Source organism: Nyctereutes procyonoides, unplaced genomic scaffold, assembly GCF_905146905.1.
Source record: "Nyctereutes procyonoides isolate TBG_1078 unplaced genomic scaffold, NYPRO_anot_genome, whole genome shotgun sequence".
NCBI classification, from domain to species: domain Eukaryota; kingdom Metazoa; phylum Chordata; class Mammalia; order Carnivora; family Canidae; genus Nyctereutes; species Nyctereutes procyonoides.
In genome coordinates, this window is record NW_026575031.1 from 7941751 (window position 1) to 7960260 (window position 18510).

The 18510-nt window shown below is 39.1% G+C and overlaps 1 long non-coding RNA gene across 1 annotated transcript; it reads left to right on the forward strand.

Annotated features, from left to right (window-relative positions):
* The first annotated feature begins 667 nt into the window (after positions 1 to 667).
* Positions 668 to 10827, forward strand: LOC129504091 (uncharacterized). Its single transcript, XR_008663307.1, has 4 exons — positions 668 to 822; positions 3048 to 3128; positions 10002 to 10181; positions 10454 to 10827. It is a non-coding gene; the product is annotated as an uncharacterized LOC129504091 (long non-coding RNA).
* Positions 10828 to 18510: the final 7683 nt, after the last annotated feature.

Below are 18510 nucleotides of genomic sequence, written 5' to 3' on the forward strand. Positions count from 1 at the left end.
TTGGCAGAAGAATCTTCAAAGAATTTGTTCTGTACTGACCAGAGCTGGAAACAGCGGTCTGACGTTTGGACCCTTTACGAGTGGAAATGAGTCAGAATCAGATGCAAGCCGGAGCTATTAAATTGTCTGCATAGGTGTGGTATTATGCCCAGGATTAAAAGCTCCCAGTCGGAGAATTAAATTATTAGCAGTACAGTTGAACCTAACCATGGCTTAAAATTGTCATGCGACCTGGCAGTCCGGGTGGCTCAGAGGTTTAGTGCCGGCGTCGGCCCGGGTCGTGGTCCTGGAGACCTGAGATCGAGTCCCACGTCCGGCTCCCTGCATGGAGCCTGCTGCTCCCTCTGCCTGTGTCTCTACCTCTCTGTATCTCTCATGAATAAATAAATGAAATTAAAAAAAAAATTGTCATGCGACCTAGCCAGACTACCTTTTCACGAAGTGATACAGCTTCTACGCGGAAATAATTTTACATTTCTAACAAGTGAACTACAAAAACGTTTTCCCCGCTTACCTTATCCCTGGGACCCAATCCGACCAAAAAAAAAAAAAAAAAAAAAAGAGGCTCCAAGAGTGGTGTCAGCAGTACTGACTGACGTACTTAACCAGCCTACAGAGGGAAGAGAGTGCGCTTGCGCAAGTCCTTATCCAATCAGGACCCGGCGGCAGTGGTGGGGGCGGGGTTTGTTGAAACGGCCGCCGCAGGGTTGGAGGACTTGGAAAAGAGCGAAGATGGCGGAGTGAGACGTTCCGCTGCCAGCCGGCCGTTGGGCCGGGGGCGATAAAGCCCCCGGACGGTGCAGAGCTTCTGGTGGGTTTGAGGTAAGCGGAGAGAATCAGCGACGGGGAAGTAGCAGGAGGTGGCGCGGCCCAGCCTGGCCGGGGAACGGGAGCGCGCGGAGCCTGCCTGCAGCCGGCGCGGGCCTCGGCCTGGCGCGGGTTTCCTTCCGCGCTGCCTCGGGGCGGCGGTACAAGCCTTCCGGGGTGTGTCGCACCAAAGCCTCGTCCTCTACCCGCCGCTGCCCTTCTCGGTGCTTTTTTTTAGCTGCCTTTGTGCTTTCGGCTTGTTCCCAGGTGATTGCACCCACACAGGTGTATATCTGCCGGTCGCTGCGTCGTCCAGCAGTTTTGAAGAATTCCTTTATTTTATTGATTTTTTTTAAAAAAGAAAATTCCTCGCCCCACGGCTTCGTGCCCACTGTTTTGCCTGAGTCTCCGATATCAGTCGAGTTCTGTTGGGGCCCTAATTTGTGTCCCCGGTCCATTGACCTTGAGATTCGATGTACCAGGTTCTCCCCCGGGATTTGTGTGTATCGTTCACATTCTCTTGCTACCTATCCATTCGTTACCACTCCCACCCTTCAAACTTTTAAGATCGGAGCAAGCGTCTTTGTCCTTCTATGACCAGGTAATTGCTTAATGGCGCATTCTTCTCGACTGAGTCTAGGTCCCCACAGAATTCACTGTTGTTTTCCAGAATTAAAGGAGCCAGTGTTCAATTTTTATTTATTATTTATAGAGATAATGAGAAAGAGTTTGGGGAAGAATGTAATTTGTGTAATGTGGGGTTGCAAAGTATAATACTGTCATTTGGGGCAGCCCCGGTGGCTCAGCTGTTTAGCGCTGCCTTCGGCCGAGGGCGTGATCCTGGAGACCGGGAATCGAGTCCCAAGTTGGGTTCCCTGCGTGGAGCCTGCTTCTCCTGCCTATGCCTCTGCCTCTCTCTCTCTCTCGAATAAAAAAATATTTAAAAAATTACTGTCAGTCGTTTGTATTCGGTTCTTGTTTATTGGGGTTTTCTTTTGTAATTTGGGTTTTTATAACCCCTCATTCGTTCCTTCAGTTAAATTCTTGGAAAGTTTCCTGTTACTAGGTTTCTGAATTGGTGAAGCCTATTTAAAATTGGCATGTTACGGGATCCCTGGGTGGCTCAGCGGTTTCGCGCCTGCCTTTGGCCCAGGGCGCGCGATCCTGGAGTCCCGGGATCGAGTACCGCGTCGGGCTCCCGGTGCATGGAGCCTGCTTCTCCCTCTGCCTGTGTCTCTGCCTCTCTCTCTATGTCTATCATAAATAAATAAATAAATATTTAAAAAAAAATAAAATTGGCATGCTAAAAAAATAAAAAATAAAATTGGCATGTTAGTTGGATCCAGTTTAATTGATGTGTCATAATAGGAATGAGTGTTTCTGTATGCTCTTTGCTGGTCCTTGATTTAGCCACACTGGAAATACTTTGTAAAGAAATAGCTTCCTTATAAATAAGACCTTTCATTGGCTTTAGTCAGTTTTTGTTTTTGTTTTTGTTTTTTCAATTTCATCTAGCAGAAGAGAGATACACCAGGCAGAGGAAAGGAACAGAACATTATTCTTTCCTATCTTATAACGGGTGTGGTCATCTATATTGAAGCAAAAGTCTCTTGTGAGAAAAAGGACCACAGCATCATCAGATTCTTAGTGGGAACCACTAATTGAAGAGCTTTGACATCTTTATTAAATTAGTTCCAGTGTAGGTAAAGAGTAACTTCTGACTAGTCCTTTTTTTTTTTAAGCTTTTATTTATTTATTCATGAGAGACACAAGGAGAGAGAGACAGAGACATAGGCAGAAGGAGAAGCAGGCTCCATGCAGGGAGCTCAATGTGGGACTCAATCCCTGGACCCCAGAATCATGTCCTGAGCCGAAGGTGGACGCTCAACCACTGAGCCACCCAGGCATCCCTCTGACTATTCGTCTGAATTTTTTTTTTTTTTGGAAAGATTTATTTATTCATTTTAGAGAGGGAGAGAGCCAGAGAGAGCATGAGTGGGGGGAGGAGCAGAAGGAATGAATCCAGCAGGCACACATAAACACACACAGCTGAGGTTGGAGCCCTACCTGGGGCTAGATTCCAAGACCCATGATACCATGACCTGAGCGGAAACCAAGAGTTGGACCCTCAAACAACTGAGCCACCCAGGTGACCCATGGTGATGTTTTTTCAAATAGTTTGGTTTATTTGAATAGTTTTACACAGAAGCATATAACGTTTATATTTTTCCTTATCACAGGAAGAACATTTTCTTTGGCGTCCAGGTGCTTTGGTATTCGTCTTGAGAAGAAAACAAAATTCTGAACTCAGGATTTGGCAAGTGAGTAATAATAGTGGCTAATGCTTCCAGATACTGTTTAAGCAGCTTGAAAAATAGCTAGATAGAACAGTAAGCTTCTTCAGAAAATGAATATCAAAAATGACTAGAAATTATTTACATTTAAGCTAAATCTTATATTTTCAGTAAAGGCAACATATCAAATATAAAAAAGAAAAGAAAAACTTGATCATTTGCCCAAACCAGTAATTTTTATTGGATAAAGAAAAAGGTACAGATTTAATTAAATTGGAGATCAACTGATAAAATATAAATGTTACTAGGGAAATATCTTTTTATTATTTTTTTTCTTAAAGATTTTATTTATTCATGAGAGACACAGAGAGAAGGCAGAGACATAGGCAGAAGGAGAAGCAGACTCCTCGCAGGGAGCCTGATGTGGAACTCAATCCCGGAACTCAGGGATTGCATCTAAGCCAAAGGCAGACGCTCAACTGCTGAGCCACCCAGGTGTCCCACTAGGGAAATTTTAGAATATGTTCACTTGTTGGAATTATAGATAAATATTGATATTTTAATCTTTAATTTCTAAAGCTTTTCAGTATGCCTTTTCAGTATGCCGTTACTAGATGTGAGTCTATTCTATGCCAAGTGTCGTTTTCCAAATTTACCACAGATTTAAGTATGTTCTTCTGCTCAAAGAGCAAGCGGTGATACATGCTTTTATAATTGATAATAACCTTGTCTGTAAAATCGGGTTCATACTTACTATATTAGTTTCCTAGGGCTGCCATAACAAACTGGGTGACTTAGAACAACGGAAATAAATTGATATTGTCTCACAGCTTTGGAGATAAAACATCCAAAATCAAGGTGTTGGCAGGGCTATAGTCCCTTTGAAGGTACGAGGGAAGGATGTGTTTCAGGCCCTTTTTCTAACTTTTGTTGGTTCCTTGGCTTGTGGCAGTATGACTCTAGTCTTCACATGGCATTCTCCCTGTGTATATGTCTGTGTCCTAAGTTCTCTCTTTTGAGGGCACTAGTCAGGTTAGGGGCCCACTCTGCTCCAGAATGACCTCATTTTAACTATACCTGTAATGACTATTTCCGAATAAGGTCACATTTTGAGGTACTAGGGATTAGGACTTCAATTTGTGAATTTGTGGAGGACACAGTTCAATTTATAAGATCTACTTAGTCATGTACATTGATTGTATTACTTGGAAATCATTCAATGTACAGCAGCTTTAAGGATTAAAATATTGTATATCACTTAAAAGGTACTTAAGAACAGTCAAAATCATAAAGACAAGTAAGTAGGATGGTTGTTGTCAGGGGCTTCAAGAACGTGAAATTGGGAATTATTATTTAATGGGGGCAGAGTTTCAGTTTTGCAAATGAAAAAAGTTCTGGAAGTGGAAGGTGGTGATGCTTGCACAACAATTTGAATGTACTTAATACCACTGAACTGAATACTTAAAAAGGGTGAAGATGGGGCAACCCTGGTGGCTCAGCAGTTTAGCGCCGCCTTCAGCCCAGGGCGTGATCCTGGAGACTGGGGATCTGGTCACACGTTGGGCTCCCTGCATGGAGCCTGCTTCTCCCTCTGCCTGTGTCTTTGCCTCTCTCTCTGTGTGTCTCTCATGAATAAATAAATAAAATCTTAAAAAAGGGGGGGGGAGTGAAGGTGATAAATTTTAAATTATGTGTATTTTACCACAATAAAAACAAATTGAAAAATAAGTAATTAGAAAATTCCAGCTATACAGATAGTCCCTGACACCCCTTAACAATTTTTTTTGCCTTTAAGGAAAAAAACTTTTTTAAAGATTTTATTTATTTATTCATGAGAGAGAGAGGCAGAGACACAGGCAGAGGGAGAAGTAGGCTCCATGCAGCTCCTGATGTGGGACTGGATCCCGGGTATCCAGGATCACGCCCTGGGCTGAAGGCGGTACTAAACCGCTGAGCCACCCGGGACCACCTTAAGGAAAAAAAAAATTTTTAAAGATTTTATTAAAAGAAGATTTTATTTATTTACTTGAGAGAGAGAACACACATGCAGGGAGAGGGGCAAAGGGAGAGGGACTCGATTCTAGGACCCTGGTATCATGACGTGAGCTGAAGGCAGAAGCTTAACCAACTGAGCCACCGGGCATCCCAACAGTTTTTTGCCTTTTTGGTGGTGTGAAAATGGTACATATTCAGTGGAAATCATACTTCAGTTTTTAAATTTTGACCTATTCCCTGGGTAGCAATATGTAGTATGATGCTTTTATGGTGCTGGGCACTGGCAGCAAGCCATAGCTGCAAGTCAGCCATGTGCTCCATGAGGGTAAACAGGCAGTACACATATAATGGTTGTGTTACTCACTTTTAGTACAGTATTCAATAAATTCTATGAGATATTCAATAATTTATTTTCACATAAGCTTTGGGTTAGATAAATATGCCCAACAGCAGGCTAATATAAGTTTTCTGAGCACATTTAAGGTAGGCTAGGCTAAGCTATAAGGTTTGGTAAGTTAGGTGTGTTGAATGCATTTTTGTCTTAGGATATTTTCAACATAGGATGGGTTTATCAGATCATAAGGAAGATCTGTATTACAATATTAAGAAAAGGAATAAAAACTGTTAGGACAACTTTAGGTGATAGAGTACCATGACTTCACAGCAGAGGCTTTGTTACTTGAATTTAGAGACTTAATTAAATCCAGTTAGATAGGGGGCGCCTGGGTGGTGCAAGTTGGTTAAGTGTCCAACTCTTGGTTTCAGTTTCAGCTCCTGTCTTTTTTTTTTTTTTTTTTTAATTTTTATTTATTTATGAGAGTCACAGAGAGAGAGAGGGGCAGAGACACAGGCAGAGGGAGAAGCAGGCTCCATGCACCGGGAGCCCGACGTGGGATTCGATCCCGGGTCTCCAGGATCGCGCCCTGGGCCAAAGGCAGGCGCCAAACCGCTGTGCCACCCAGGGATCCCTCAGCTCCTGTCTTGATCTCAGGGTTGTGAGATTGAGCCCCACGCATGTTAGGCTCTGTGCTGATTGGGATTTTCTCTCTCCCTCTCCCTTTGTCTCAAACTTGTGTGTGTGTGCCATGCCCACACATTCACCCTCTCTCTCTCTCTCTGTCTCTCTCTGTCTGTCTCTCTCTCTCTCTCAAATAAATAATTTTTCTTAAAGATTTATTCATGAGAGACACAGAGAGAAAGGCAGAGACACTGGCAGAGGGAGAAGCAGGCTTTTTGCGGGGAGCCCCATATGAGACTCGATCCTGGACTCTGGGATCACACCCTGAGCCAAAGGCAGATGCTCAACCACTGAGCCACGCAGGTACCCCAGGTACCTTTAATACTGATCGCTTTAATAATGATATGGAATGATCACTAATATACATTGAAGGGAAAAGCAAGGTGCAGAAGAAGGTGTATGTATAGTATACTTTAATTTGTAGGGAGAAAATAAATCTACTTACACAGATATTACATAACCTTAGAATATCTAAAGGATATGGAAGAAACATTGTATATCCGCTTGTACCTTTTCTTATTATGTGCTTTTGTTACCTATTCAAATAAATAATTTAAAATTTTCAAAGAATAGAAGCACTCAATAAATGTTGATTGGCTGAGAAGTTAAATTTTTGCTCAGGCAGTGATTTTACATTAGGAGAGTCTATCTATTTCTGGAGGCAGAAACTGCCCAGGAGGCCCAGTAGAATTTTAATGAAGCACTTAAAAACTTAACTGGAATGATAAGGATATCCACTGTGTTTTGTAAAATATGTTCTGTATTTATATAGCAAAGTAAGAATTTTTATTTTTTAATGGAGTACTTAACTCCCTTGATAGATTGTTCTTCCTGTCCTTAAAGGAAGCAGTGTATTAGTTATCTAATGGTACATAACAGATTACCTAAAATTAAAACAACAGTGAACATATATTATCTCTCACAGTTTATGTGGGTCTGGCTTGGTTCTCTTCTAAGGTTGCAGTCAAGATATTGGCTGGGATGGCAGTACTTAATTCCATGGTGGTTCATTACCATGGTTGATGTATTCATGCTGGTGGTAGAAAGCCCTTGTTCCATTGTCAGCCTCTTCCAACGCTGCTTGAATGTCTTCCTGATAACAGCATCTATCTGGCTTCTCCCAGAATAAGCAGCACAAGAGAACAGTGCTAAAGTCACAGTCCCATCTATGACTGTCTCAGAAGTCATTCATCATTTCTTCCTCGTTCAGGTGGTCACTATTTTCACACCAATTAGCATACTGCAATAGTGTTCTGACACTAATCATCCAGAGTTGATGCAGACCCCACAAGTCAATGCACAGGTCCCAGCAAGATTGCCCTCACTTTACTATATGGAGGTTTTGCTGTTTTTGTTTCTTTAAGTAGGTTCAATACCCTTGAACTCATGACCTTGAGATTAAGAGTCACGTGCTCTACAGACTGAGCCAGTCAGGTGCCCCAAGACTGCTCTCACTGTAGGAGATAGGCACACTTAGGAGGATTCCCAGGCCACCTGCACTTCTGATCAATTGGCTGCAAATTCAGGGGTTGTCAGAACCGAATTTTAGTTTCATTGGTTTTATCTATTTTTCTGTTCTCTTATTTATCTCTGCTCTGATGTTTATTTTTTCCTTCCTTCTTGCTAGCTTTGGGCTTAGTTTATTCTTTCTCTAGTTCCTAAGATTTATTATTATTATCATTATTATTATTAAAAGATTTTATTTATTTATTCATGAGAGACACAGAGAGAGGCAGAGACACAGGCAGAGGGAGGAGAAGCAGGCTTCCATGCAAGAGCCCGATGTGGGATTCAATTCAGCAACTCTGGGGATCCCTGGGTGGCGCAGCGGTTTGGCGCCTGCCTTTGGCCCAGGGCGCGATCCTGGAGACCCGGGATCGAATCCCACGTCGGGCTCCCGGTGCATGGAGCCTGCTTCTCCCTCTGCCTGTGTCTCTGCCTCTCTCTCTCTCTCTCTCTCTCTCTGTGTGACTATCATAAATAAAAAAAATAAAAAAAAAACAATTAAAAAAAAACAATTCAGCAACTCTGGAGGCAAAGGCAGATGCTCAACTGCTGAGCCACCCAGGCATCCTGGTTCCTAAGGTTTAAAGTTAGGTTGCTGGTTTGAGGTCTTTTTTTAATGTAAGCATTTATAGCTGTAATTTTCCTTCTTAGCACTGGTTTCACTACATCCCATAAGTTCTGGTTTTGTGTTGTTTTCATATATCTCAAGGTATTTTCTAATTTCCCCTGTCATTTCTTCTTTGACCTATTAATTATTTAAGTCTCTGTTATTGGGCAGCCTGAGTGGCTCAGAGGTTTAGCGCCGCCTTCAGCCCAGGTCGTGATCCTGGAGACCCGGGATCGAGTCCCACGTCTGGCTCCCTGCATGGAGCCTGCTTCTCCCTCTGCCTGTGTCTCTGCCTCTCTCTCTCTGTGTGTCTCATGAATAAATAAATAAAATCTTAAAAAAAAAAAGACTCTGTTACTTAATTTCTACTTGCTCATTACTGTAAATTCCAAGGATTTAGAAAAGGTGCTCTTCTTTGGTGCTTGTTTGGTTTAGATAGAATTATTTTAGGGCAGCCTGGGTGGCTCAGTGGTTTAGCACTGCCTTCGGCCCAGGGTGTGATCCTGGAGACCTGGGATTGAGTCCCACATTGGGCTCCCTGCATGGAGCCTGCTTCTCCCTCTGCCTGTGTCTGTGCCCCCCCACCCCGTGTCTCTCATGAATAAATAAATAAAATAAAAATAAAAGGGCCTGCTATCTTTAAAGAAAAATAGATTTATCATTTTAACACTTTTAAATGTACAGTTGTATGGCATTAAGTATGTTAAGTATATTCATATTGTTGTGCAATCATCACTACCTATTTACCAGAATTTATTAATCATCCCAAACAGAAATTCATCAATCAGTAACTCCCCCTCCACTGTCCTACCAGCTCCTAGTAACCTCTTCTTTGTCTATTTTTGGTACTTCATGTATATGGAATTACACAGTATTTGTCCTTGTTTGTCTGATTTATTTTGTAAACATTTGTAGGGTTTTTAAATTTTTTTTTAAAGATTTATTTATTTACTTATTCATGATAGACACAGAGAAAGAGAGAGAGAGAGAGAGAGGCAGAGACACAGGAGGAGGGAGAAGCAGGCTCCATGCCAGGAGCCCACGTGGGACTCAATCCCGGGACTCCAGGATCGCGTCCTGGGCCAAAGGCAGGTGCTAAACCGCTGAGCCACACAGGGATCCCCGGGTTTTTAAAATTTTTTTAAGATTTTATTTATTTATTCATGAAAGACACAGAGGAAGAGACATAGGCAGAGGGAGAAGCAGGCCCCCTGCACAGAGCACGATGTGGGACTCATTGGATCCCAGAACTCCCAGAACTCCGTGATCATTCCCTGAGCCAGTGCTCAACCGCTGAGCCACCCAGGTGTCCCAATATTTGCAGTTTTAAAAATGTTTTGTTTAGCAATGAACTGCTAATGTTTTTACATGTTTATATTTGTGACCATGGTGTAGTACACACTATTTTACTTGTGAGTATATCTTACCAAAAAAAAAAAAATGGATTTTTTTTTTTTAAGTTTTATTTACTTATGTAATCTCTACACCCAACATGGTACTAGAATTCACAACTCTGAGATCGAGAATCATATGCTTTTCTAACTGAACCAGCCAGGCACCCCTATTTTACAAGGTTTTTCCTGTTGGTCTTATGTTGTTGAAGGTAATTCAAAGTAAGATGATATACATGGTTTTGAGTATAAGTATTTACATCAGATTTGGAGTACAACTGCTTTTAAATACAGATGTTCTGTGTAGAATCATTTTATGGCTGTAAAAACTTGGAGTACATTATTTACATAATAGAAAATGGACATGTGTACCTTTTTTTTAGAAGGAAAGCATGCAAGGGGGAGTGGGAGGAGGAGGAAGGAGCAGAGGAAGAGAGAGAGAGAATCCTAAGCGGACTGCACAACCAGCGTGGAGCCCAACATAAGGCTCCATTTTAATGACCCTGAGATCATGACCTGAGCGAAATCAAGAGTCAGATGTCCTAACCAATTGATCCACCTAAGTAAGCATCCCTAGATACGAATATCTCTTATTCTATAACACAAGCTTTTATATAAATATAACTTTTGTATTATACTTAAATATTTTTTTCTGACTATTGCTGCTGTTTTGATGACAGTACTGAATTTGGTGTTATGGTTGGACATTTTCTTGTAGACAATGTGTAATCTAAAATATAATTTCTGTGTGTTTTTAAATATCATTCTTAAAAGTAAGCTCATGCAGAACTACCTGTCTTAACCTTGCTGTTTTAAATTTATTTTGTATTTCCAGGGATTCTCTGTTGTCTCCTGGAGTAGGTAGTCCTCCTTTTTATCCAGCCACTTTCCCTATTCTTGAAATGTGGATCTCTCCTCTACACATTTTTACCTCCATGATTTGGATCAGAAAAGGCTGCTTTTCTTTTTGTTCCACTTCTCAGATTCAACCTTGAGAAGCTCCTAGGATGCAATTGTCTTGCTCAGTTCTCCAAGAAGAAAGAAGCAACTGACCTGCTTGTTCTGCTTTTTTGCCTAATTATAAAGAAATTATTTTGGAAGCTGAAGCTGATGTTAAATTTGAAACCGGTGCTTTTAGATGTTGGTGTTTGTGAATTCTTTACCTTTTGTTCCAAACAAGAAGACTAAATAAATAGCAAGTATGGATGACATCAGGTTTTGTTTTTTTTTTAATGTCTTCTAGTTTCAGCTACTGTCATAAGCACAGTTGAGTCTGCAAGGAGTAAATTCCAAATGTGCGTTCTAATATGAAATGAAAGAGATGGTTAAAAACTACAGATATTAAATATCTAAATCTTGACTCATCCTGTGAAGTACATTTGCTGGAAAAGAACAAAGGTCCAATTTTGCAGCAAAACCTTTGATGTGACAAAGAAGCATAAAGACAAGATAATGTGAGGTTAACAGAATCTCTGTAAAATACACATCTTTACATGTGTAAATCTACATTTTGGACAAGAAGAGGGATTTTTCTCCTAGAGAAGGAAGTTGTTGTTGGCTTCTATCTCAGAAGTCTTTGGACATTTTTAAATGATTTTTCATTTTCCTAAGGAAGGATCACATTGTACATTTGCTAACTCTATGAATGCATGCTTGGGTTTACTGAAAGGTTGGAAAAGGGAAACAAAACAGCTAGTTTCAAGTCCAGTTGGAACCCTGTTCACCTCCCTCAGATGAGAGAGGCTGCTATATTGCAAATAACTTCATTCTTTTTTTGGACTCTTACATGTACTTGAGACTTGGTTTTCCATGCTGCGAAGGCAGGAACAAATGTGGCTTAAGTGGTTTTTCTATCCAGAAAATATGGCAGATCCTCTAGTATGACCTGCCTTCAACTTTGGGCATGGAAGAAGGGGAGGGGAGTTTCCAGTGAAAAAGAAGCAAAAATGCCTTATGCAGCTCGATCTGACTTCATGGCATTTTATATTCTGTAGCTCCAGTTTTCTAAAAACATAACGTTTTTCCTTTGACCCAAGATGGGTACTTGGATGTTTGGTTTATTTTTCCAAGTGAGGTGTAATGTTAGACTATAAAGGCTGGGACTCAGGTAACTTTCCCCAGTTGGAACTGAACTTTCTCATCAAAGAGTGGACTTCATTCGCAGTGTTCCCAAATTTTGTAGTTGATTTAGAAGAAATTCAGGGTCTAGAAAAAAACCTCGAACAAGAAAAATAGTTCAATAAAATGTGGATTTTCTTTCTTCCCCTTAAAACTTAAACCATGTGATGAACAGACTATAGTGTAAAGCTATTCTTGCTTCTGAATCAACAGAGGACCAGAGTATATGCATTGTCAGTTCTTTACATAAAAGGAAAGAAACTTTGAGTCTTTGTGAGAAAGAATTTGAAACTTCTTAGGTGTAATTAAGAACAAATTATCTTAGATCATATCTGTGATTTAGGGAATTTGCCTAGGGTCATACATGATGTGATGCTAAAAACTTAGGGCAGATTTACCAAAATTTAGAAGTGATAAAAATAGCCCAAAATGGAAATTGTTGAGCACTCTAAATGATTGGTTAAATTGGTCAACCTATTTGAATGGACATAAAGCTTTTTAGTAAAATAATTATATAATATAGATACAATTTCCTTTGAGGGCAAATAGTTGTAAAGCATAGAAGTAACTGGATAAAGGTAACTTAAATTTTTCTCTAAGTAACTTCTCTGCCAACTTCCTGATATTTTCTTTTACCGTCTTAGAATTTGTTAAAGACAGAAAGGAACCTACATACATGAGTCCTATTGGTAGGTTGAGAATTTATATTCTCAATTGTCTTTTACCCATCTTCCTCATATCCCTTTTGCAGTGTTTTTGGGTAGGATCATTTGGCAGGGAATAGGGACTTCATACTGTCAGTACCAGTGAAACCATCTCTGGCGCATTTGTTTGAATATGTATCAGACTCATCTTCTCCAGTTGCTTTTTATTTTTTATTTCATAGCTATAATAACCACTGAATTCTCTCGTTGAAGTTATTCTTTGTATCTTTAATGGTTGTCACCAGATAGTATCTAACAAAATGTGTATACGCCAGGGTGTACTAACCCAGTGTTTACTTAATACGCCTACATTTTTCCCCTCGTCTATTTTGTCCCCTTCTTGATGAGAAAAGCTATAATTTTAGGCAGGACTACACCTCAATCAGTAGCTGTGCCTACTTCCTTCTCTTTGCTCATCTATGTCAGCTGGCAGTTTTTCTTTTAAAAAGTTAAATAAAAACGGGATATGTGCAATAGAAATATATATATGTATATTTTAATACTTGTGGACAAATGTTACAAGTTGTTTAAGAACAACAAAATCACCAATGTCTTCCATTTTGAGATGTGTATAGTTTTGTAAGCATTAGTGCTTGGTAGCATATTGTAGTGCCATGTTAGGGATTAGTTAGTGCATGAGCCTAGTAATAATTTAAACTTCAGGATGAATTATTGATAATAACCAATAGTGTAAAATGAGTGGAAATTGAGACTTTTTCTTTTTTCATAAATATCTGAATCGTTATACTCTCCCTGGGGAAAGGAGATTAAGGCCAAAAAGACTCATTTATGAATAGAACTGTAGGATCACAGTGTGAGATATTGTGTTTGAGGATAAGCTTTCTCTGAGGTAGCTGGAAACCAGCTGCCTTCATGTCTTATGAAACCTCAAATCAAATCAAAATGAGGCCCCATTTCATGATTCTGCTTGCTCTCTTAGTTTGAAGTATTGTTTTTATGCTGTTTTCACATTGTGTGTCTTGTAGGTTTATTATTTAATACACTCCTTTTGCATCAAGAAATTATTTTTTATTTTGCATGTCTTACTGAGATGTTATGTTAGTCTAGTCGAGTATTATTTTTCTATCCGCAGACCATTTATGTTTCCTATTTGCAGCATGCTAATTGTTAAGGAAGAACACTGATCAGTAGTTCTGTGTACTATATTAATTTGTCACAGACTTTTCCTATTTCATGATCTGAATTGTGTGTTGATAGGATTCCAGACCTTTTCACGAGAATTGGAATGTAGCTATGTAGCTAGATGGAGCCGATGCAGGTTATCATGTAATAACTATCTATTTTGCTTGGTTATAGTAAACCACTTCAGCGCTCACTTTTTTCTGTGTAGACATAAAAGTTGTTTTGTTCTGAAAGCATAAGATAGCTTTCTGTGGAAAAGAAATTCCTCTAAAAGCTGCCTTGAGAACTTGAAACGGGCAGTTTTCTGAGGTGATTTTTAAATCTCAGTATTAGGAGAGTTCAGGATTTATTGAAAGAGATTGTATAGTTACTATGATATGAAATGCAAAACTAATGTGGTATGTCTCCTGTACAGAAGCAAGCTTAAACAAATAGACTCTGCAGCAGCAGGTATCCAGGGACCCAGGTTTAGATTTTCATAGTGTACTTAAAGTAGTTGTACTCTTGGCTCAAGTAGTTTAGTGCCTGGGAGAATCCAAAAAGCATTTAAACATTTAAAAAAATACCTCTGAAAAGGTGATGAATGCAAAATAGCACAGTATATAGGAAAAGATATTTCCTATTGCAAAAAATAAATAAAAGCCATAAAATGAATAATAATTTTCAAGAGGTAGAATTTTAGTAGCAATAACAGTTTTGCATATATAGTACATTGTATTAGCAAAGTTGTACAGTAGAATAAATATTACTACTTGAGTTTGGTGAAGCTCTGTGATGTGACCAACAGAGTTGCACAAAAGGAAGAAGATGTTTTAGGCAAAGAACATAAAAGGTACTTTTAAAACTGAATGTATGTGAATATATCATTGTGTGAGAAATAGCAACTTTTGTGTAAGTTTAAAGGTTAGATACCCTATTTGTTTCCTATAGCAGAGGGTTAGAGCCATTGAATGAAATTTTTCTAGTGGTTAACCTGGAAACAAATGTACTACTGATGTAGCCCCACTGAAGCTATCATGTGGGGATTTTGCTTATGATACTCTTTTCAGCAATAGGCATTTACAGAGTAGCACACTCTGTCACCTTTTCTTTTCTCCTTTAGTTTTTTTTTTTTTCCCCCTGGGTGCATTTTAAAGTTTGTTGTGTGTGTATGTTTGGATTAAAAACAAACCAAGAACTTGAATAGCTGGCTTTTCCTTATGCCTGTGGTTAGTTTAGGGGAGTTAGAATTTAACGATGTAAAGCAAAGAATTGAAGGGAATAGCCAAAGACAGTATGTTGATTTTTTTTAAACCTTGCCTGATGTAGCTATGCTGAGGATTTTGGTCTCTGACTCTTTATTTTAATAAGAGCCCAGCAAACTAGTTTCTTGATCTAAGGAATCACACACCTCACATCAGGATGTAGTAGTAGAATGGAAGCTTACTTCTTGCTCCCTTTTACCTTGTGTTCATTTTGGCCATTTAGCACCTTGAAGGTCCCTGAAAAGATTGGGTCTATATTCCCTTGTTTTTCAAGGGTAAAAACTAAAAATGGTGTGGATTTAAGAAAATAGTGCCTCTTGAATAGTTAATTCTTATATGTCAACTCCAGAGGATAGGGAGAAGGCTATGAAATTGATTATAGCTCCTCTTTAAATGTCCTACACCATCAGTTGGTGTTAGAGACATTGGAATAACCAAGCAATATTCAGTCATCTGCAAGATCATGAGGACACCGCTGTGTATTATAGTGATGTCAACAATTTAGTTACTTAAAACAAAGACTACCCCTTAACAGCCACGTTAACAGTTGTAAATGTTAAAATGAGCTACAAGTTTTTGTAGTCTCTAAGTACGCGGTTATTATTTTTCAATGTTGTTGTCTCATGTTTACTTTTTGTGTACCTGTGATATGCAAAAGATGAAGAGACCCTTGGCCTCCAGGAGTTTACATTCTCATGGTGCTGCTGGTGCAAGCAAATTACTTCTAGTTTATTCAGAACATTGCTTGGCTATTAACCATATGCTATGTGGAAGAATCCCTTGGCCAATAGTTTTCAAAAGCAGAAGTCTATGCGAAATTTCAGGGCATTGATTTTGAGTTTACATTATATTAGCTGTGCTGTTCATAAACTCCTTTTCCCCGGGGGCTGTGCAGATAAAGGTCATTAATGTGAATCACAAACCATTCTGCCTAAGAGCATCTTCACCATCCCTGTGCCACCTATGCTCTTCTATGCTATAGCTGTCAATAAATGGCCAAGAAAACTTACTGCTCCAAAACGCTGTACATCTCTCAATTTTCTCTTTCCCAGAGTTTTTACATCACTCTCTCCCCAAAAGGGCCAGGATTTGCAATTAAGCCTTTTGGTACTGATTTTAACCTCTTTATGTGTGACTTTTGTACCTCTGTTCTGAAGCAGCATTGTGATGTGGAGCACCTGCCCTGCCTGCATTTCTAAGCAATCACTTTATTAACCAACATTTTCAGTTGAAACTTGTATGCTTGTTATTTCCCCTAATTCCTCTGAATCAAGGGGGTCTTTTCTGCATGTTTATTAAAACTGGGTCTGAATGCAAGCAATAGTGGCAGGCCCAGACGTGTTGATTTTAGAATACTAATATTCTAATGCATGATTGAAAATGTCCAGTGTTATGTGGTGACTAGTAGATACATACACATATACATACATATATATACATATGTACATATGTGTATACATATATATGTATGTATGTACATACGTATATACATATATATGTATATATACACGTTTATTAATGAAGCAATAGAGACTTAAACCAATAGCCTGAATTTACTGTTTGGATTATTAGTTTTCATTTTCTAATTAAAGATTATCTTAACTTCCATTGAATGGGAGCTAGAAGATAAAAGGGGCAACCACAAGACATTCAAACTGTCAGGAATAGAGAACATGACAGTGCTCACCCTCTAACCTCTTGCCTGGTTCCCTTATTCCCCTAGCATGTTTGAAAACAAAACAAAGGCACAAACTAAGCATGTTGAATAAATAAATAAGCTGCTATGGCTATAATAATCAGAAAGGTGCAGAGTTTCAGAAGAGGTAGGAAAGTAGGGAATTACCAGTGAAGAGTATATAAAATAACTAAGTATGGGGTTTGTCTGATAAAATTTATCATGTTTGGATCTCTTAAAACTAGTGTCTTGGAAATGAATGGAAACAATATGGACATTATTTCTGATATTCCAGGATTTTCAGATAACCAGCCAACTCTTCTAGATGGTACTGGTACCGACCAGCCATAAAGTTCGTTCCCCACAGCAAAGGAGACTGCATTATTTTTTGGAAACTGCTAAAAATACAAGTCTGTAGTTTGGATTCTCTTTTGTTACTGTATCATATAAATGTTTTGTGTTTTTAAATCTTATAGCCAGGGCTTTATCCATGATATTTTACTCAGACTGTGTAATTTGTTGCCTAAAGCTTTTAATGCCAGGTAAACAGAAGCAGGTTTTCCCATTTTGAAAAAAATGCCATTTATTTTACTTGATGAAGAAAATAGATCAGTTTATTGTAGTAGCTTAAAATTTTTGAGAAGATTCCTGACTTTGAAATAACCCTTTTAAGTACAAATGATCATGACAAATAGTGTACAAATGGAATTCCTACATGAGTGGCCTAAACAGAAGAGAATTCAGAGTTAGACTAGATGATTCTCACTAGGCCCCTCCCAGGTTTTATGTTACGTGATTGAAAAATAATTTTTTTTGAGAGACACAAACAAAGGCAGAGGGAGAAGCAGGCTTCCCACGGGGAGCCTGATGAGGGACTTGATGCCAGAACTCTGGGATCACACCCTGAGCCACCCAGGCGTCCCGAAAAATAAAATTTTAAAAGTCATTTTAACTTGTTTTCTTTGCTGTAGGATTTCACTCCAAACACCTTTGGGACTGTTTTAAGTGTAAATGGTAACTTTCCAGTAGTTCAGAACTGAAGTAGACTTACAGTCATTGCAGTGTTTAGACTCCACTTAAGTACAGGAAGTAAAATACTGTATCTCATACGTGAATTTTCTCACTTACTGATTACATCCGCCAACTAATGAAACCAGTAAAGATAGAATAAGAGTTTCTCTCTGTTCCCATTATTCCACAAAAGCATATAGTTTAAATACCAAACAAACATCACAGATTTCTCTAGGAATTTTTATTTCTCAACCTCCTTTAAAATCAAAAGAATTATAAGGTTACTGACAATTTTCAAAAGGTTTTATCTCCTTTGGTGATAGTTTGCCATGCCATCAATTTTCCTCTTTCCAGGGGTAAGAATGGTATTCTGAGTAATACATTATCACCAGTCCTTAACAGTGATAGTCTTGGCACTTCCCTTAAAACCACCCATCGAGGGGGAAAAAAAAAAAAAAAACACTCATCGCTTACAGAGTCACAGTGTGATTCACCTGTTTTTATTTATTGTCCTATAAGTACAGTTGTTGCTGTTTGTACTTGCTGTTCTGCATTTTTTCACTACACCATTGGTACATAATGTTAAAAAGAATTTCATTGAATGTTTATAAGTATTACAAAAGGCAGCTTTTTAATCTATGCATCCTTGGGATTTCAGAAATTTTATTCTTTGATGTAAAAGGGGACTGCTGTACAAGTTGGAAACTCTGCACCTGTGTGTGTGTGTGTATATTTACATACATATATATATATATATTTTTTTTTGGCAATAAAGCAGCATGGGCTGAGAATGCACTGAAACTTCACTGTGTTACTCATTACTTGGATTGGGTAATTTCTAATCATGCAGTAAGTTACTGAGATGGGAAGAGCCAAGGCAGAGACCTGGACTGAGGTAGGCTCCAGATAGCAGAAAAGACCAAAGATTTGGGTGTTGATACCAAGTTGTAGCAGTTTCTGCTGTAGTCCAAGGAAACTGGCAGCCATCTGAACAAAG